We start from the raw sequence: 5,059 nt of genomic DNA on the forward strand, positions 1-5,059 counted from the left end.
CACTAACACCACCATCAGGACCAGCTGGCAACCCCCGCCCACTTCCACCATACTTCATTTTTTTTAAAAAGGTACCCAAAATAACAACAGCTATATGGTACTGTAAAACAAGGTAAAGGGTCTATAGAGTATTGGTGAGAATTTGAATCTCACTGTAGATTGGAGGACGCTGAACTATTGTCTCAGGCCCAGTATAGATTACACCGCTATGTGACAGACAGAAATTGGCTGGTAAAAAAAAAAAAGACACAAAAAATGAGCTTGCTTTGAGTTGGTACACATGCAGCATATAAATGCATGTTAACATGGCCATAAAGCATACAAAACCTACAAAAGACAAAATGAAAAAAACCCTGCTATAATTAAGTAAAAGGCAAAAGTGCATTTAAATCATACAGAGTTCTTAGCAATACTGTATTTGATCAAACATAGCATAAAAGCCGTCCCACCATCGACAAGGTGACTCTGTGGTTGGGGCGGTCCTACACTGTCTAGTATTAATAACCTTATCATGTGTCAAAGTTGACGTCTGTGTGAATGAGGGCAGACAAGGACCGGGTGTCCCAACCAGTGCACACCAGTCAGGGGAAGCCTTTAAATACAATTTCCAGCTCAGGAGAGGGAGGCCACACCCCAGGTTGCACAGAATGCAAAAATGCAACTGAACGCTCAGTAACTCACCAGGACAAAACAATAAAATTTTGATTGCTTTGAAAAAATCAGTTTGCTCAGCAGTGTGAAAACAGCAATGCAGCTATCAGGGAGCCTTAAAAGGCAGCCTAATAAATCAGAGCTGATGCACCGAAATATAGCCTCCCCTTGCACTGCACAGTAAATTGTGTGTTGTACAGGCAAAATCGATAGTAGCAGAAGTAGTACTTTTCCTTATGGTACTTCGTCTTCCTGTTTGTTGCTGACTTTGGCTTGTCTGACCACTCTTTCATTACCTTTGACACCTGTGCTGCTGCTCTGTGGTACTACGCTGTGTGTGCAACCTCTCTTCCCTCACCAGCATCACCCGGTGGAGGTTGCGCTATACTGCACTGCAGCAGCACCTTACACATCACTCAAGAATGGGAGAACAATCCTCTCCCAAAACCTGCAGCAGTTCTCTTCTCAGATCTCAGATGTTTGAAGGGTGGTGAAAAAGGAAATGGGATGTTGCAGAATGGTGGACAAGGCATGGGAACAACAGTTTTGACAAGTAAATCTTAATTGTTTTGGAATTGGGGTTATATTATGTAATAATAGAAGCTGTGCTGTGGCAGGCAGATAATCAATTTATGAAGCAACTTACATATTTGAAACGATTCATAAGCCCAAGGAGATTAAGGTTATCCCATTTGTTTCATAGTCAGAAGGAAGGTTCCTTGCTAGCCTTCTGCTGTAAATCGTTTTAATCCATTATTATCGGCCATTATTATCAACAGAGATAGGTACTAATTGCAGTATTGTCAGGATATCACAACTTAGTAGATGTGATTTTTTTTTTCCCTCTGGCTGCCTCCGAGCATTTGTCCTGATGATAAATGAATTGTGTCCGGTCAGGAAGCAGAAAATTTAAACTCTCTTCATTTTCATCAAGTTTATCTTACTGTATGCAAGATCCAATCCATCTTCCATTCAAATATTTTTCCACTTTGATGCAAAAAAGTAAATTGTGCAATTCTTACTGAGACATTTACCCATCTTAAAGTGCAGGGTGATTCAGGTGCAGGACTATAAGTTATCTGAACTTATCCAGTACCACCAGCCCACACAAATCCATTGGGTTCTGCAAGTATGAAGGGATAGACAGCTGAGAAAGAAGATTGAATTCTAACTTTTAAATAATCCATGCAAGATATTGAATAACTTTTTAGGGGCCATTTCAGGGAATAAAAAATAATGTATGAGATAAAGGGGAGAAGTCAGATCGTGATTGATATAATTCTACTCAACAGGGAATGTTTTTTTATTTTTTCCACATTTGCTCTTTTTTACTAACCTCCTTTTGTTACGAGAGACCATACATTTAACCTAATGTTTTCAACTCAGGGATAAAAATTGTGTTACAGATATAGACACAGATATTTTAAGCACAATTCCTCAGCCACAACTTATCTCTGTTAATTGATGCTAAATATTTAATCAATTTTGCAAATAAGCTATATACTGGCGGTGTTCCTTTCACATAAGCTATATTGAAAGGATTAGATATACAGTAATGTGGAAAAGTTTAAGGCATGTGCAAAGTAACAAGCTGCCAAAAATAGAAGTTTTAATCTTTCAATCAGTTAATAAATTACAAAATGATTGAAAACATAAATCCAAATGACATGAATATTTGGTGACCACCATTTACCGTCATCAGATCTTTTAACTACATGAACTTGCACACAGATTTTGATGGAATTCAGCAGGGAGGTTTTTCCAAATATCTTGGGGAACTAACCCTCCTCTTCCTCAACTGCCAGGTATGCACCATACTCAGACATTTGGTTTCCAGGGAAAAATTAAAGTAATTGAAGATGGAGTGAACTGACTGTTGAGAACAGGGACAATGAGAGAGGACATTGTCAAACATACATATGGCTTCTCTGGACAACATCTTCCAGGTGGTGGAATGCAGTCTGGACATTGTCTCCAGTAGATGTAGACTTGGTACATGGAGTCATTTTCCCTTGCTTCGAACCAGGGAAGAAATCCAGTTAAAACAACAAAGAGCAGAACCCCAAAAACCTAGGAATCAATAGTAGGGCTCAGGAGTAAATATTCTCCCTCTTTCAAGTCTCACAACTCCGGAGACATGTAGGGGACAGTATGTGACACAAAGTATCCTGTAGGTTGGGTCAAACCAAAGTCACTCAGCTTTACTTGATAACAGTCTTCGTCCATTAGCAACACATTGTCCGGCTTCAGGTCTCTGTGCACCAACCCTCTAGCATGCATGTAGTGTAGAGCTGAAGAGATCTGTCTTGCACACCTCTTCACAGTAGCCTCAGGAATTCCAACCTGCAGAAAAATGATACTTTGATTTGGATAAGGCACTGCACAAATAAATCTAATTTACCAAACATTTAGGGTGTTGCTATTTTTGGGACAGTGGATTCGATAGTGGATAAAACTGTTGCTGTGATTGCAATGTGGCATTGCACAGTGCATTGTTATGGACCTCTCTTCCACCTCTGGAAAGGATTGATGTATTTCCAAAACACCCCATGCACATTAGAAAGCTAACTGGCTACCAGTTACAGGGATAGTTAGATTCTCTCCCGACTGTTGATGTATACCATTAGCCTATGGTGTTTTATAAACAAAGCTTTGGTAGATTGTAGGAAATCATATGGAGTCGGCCTTACTTACCTCACTTCGGATGATATGCAAGGTGCCTGCTGCTGCCAACTCTTGACTCAATACATAGTGGTCAATTGTGCAAATAAAGAATGGATAAGTAGTAATAATGTGAGGGTGCTCAGATAAGGTGATTGAGAGGTTTTCAGTAAAGTTCTATCCTTCCTCACTAATTTTGCAGCCACTGCTTTTCCTACAAAAAAAGAACAAAAAGCTTATAATAACCTCCCAGATCTCACATAGAAACTTTATATTCAAATACATAATCCCAATCACTGCAATAGGATATCTTTGGGGGATTTCAATTCCTAATCCTCAATCTCATGTCTATAAGGCAGTCCAACTTTGGGGGAAGATTGGATTTACAACAGTTTACTGATAGTTTTATTTATTTTACTGACTTCTATACCACAATAAATCTGATGTTGCATGTTTGGTGGCCACTTATCTCCAATGACAAAAAAGGTATGGGGAGGCTGAACTTTAACCGATTCATGTTTTGGCCGCCTGATATCTTCTGTGTCAGATAGTCAATGCGGCAACCTATAGATATTTATAGATGGACATTTTTGTGAATGAACAGTTAAGTTGCCCACAAGAATGCATATTTGTCTGTAGATCGTTGGCAGAGCCAGCTGAATGTTTTAAAAATCAAGATCAAGAACTATTAACCCAAAGCTTATTTGGTCAAAATCTATTGTTCTCAACCTCTTCATTTTCATGCGATATTTCTATAACCCAACATGGTGTTTGGCATTAATAGTTGGTTGTCCCCCATACACCTATGATACTGATCATTCAACAACAAATTTGGGAGGTTTCTATGATTTTAATCCTAGATGTATGGGGGATTTATAGCTGATGTTATTAGACTAATGTGGATTTTCCAATGACCTACAGATAAGTCTCTCATCTCTATGACCAGGTAAAATCATTATCACATTTTTATTCAGAATTTGCCACTTTGATTTAAGCAATTTACGTAAATGACCATATTCCTTTTTGTCTTGTTCACATACCTGTTGATCTCTTCTGTGCCAGAACAACTCTTCCATATGACCCCTGTCCCAGCTCCTTGATGATGATGTAGCATTCAGAAATATTCTGAATCTCCAAGACATGGAAGGCAGCCATTGCTACTTGGAAGTTGATGATTCTTTTTGCTAATCAACAAACTCCCTGTGACTCTGTAGGAAAATGTAAGGAATATGATTAATAAAACTTATGTAATGAGCATATTCCTGGTTTCTGTGAACATCTATCATAATTAGGCTACGTCACAATTTAGAAACCCATAATTAAAGACATTCCTATTCAGGAAAGGATGGTTGACAACCATTCAAAAGAGGTATCTTGGTGGATATATTGGTTGTCATCAATCTTTCTATGATATCATTATAATCAAAGAGTCAAAATAAGTATATTTCAAAACAGTTCTACAGCATTGTGAGGAAAGAGGGAGACACAAGTGCAATATAGGGTCTTATCCCACAAATAGAGTAAGCGGTTTGACAAAAAACTGCTCACCTGGTAGTAGGTATTCAAAGCATGTATAGATAAGGGCTGCTGCAGATCCACAAGTCGGTCACCGGCTATCTGAAGCAGAGCTCTGCAAAGGAATACGTGGATTTCGTCCGCGCTGCCCAAATTATGAAATTCCAGAGGTTAATAAAGTTTCACAGTGGTTTATTCTATGCGTTTCAAGGTTTTTTGCAACCTCTTCTTC

General features: G+C 38.8%; 1 pseudogene; it reads right to left on the bottom strand.

The window, feature by feature from the left end:
• Positions 1–2,469: 2,469 nt before the first annotated feature.
• Positions 2,470–4,467, bottom strand: LOC141098671 (serine/threonine-protein kinase SBK1-like; annotated as a pseudogene).
• Positions 4,468–5,059: the final 592 nt, after the last annotated feature.

The sequence above is a fragment of the Dendrobates tinctorius genome, unplaced genomic scaffold (genome assembly GCF_039654945.1).
Source record: "Dendrobates tinctorius isolate UK_male_01 unplaced genomic scaffold, ASM3965494v1 ptg000093l, whole genome shotgun sequence".
Classification (NCBI taxonomy): Eukaryota; Metazoa; Chordata; class Amphibia; order Anura; family Dendrobatidae; genus Dendrobates; species Dendrobates tinctorius.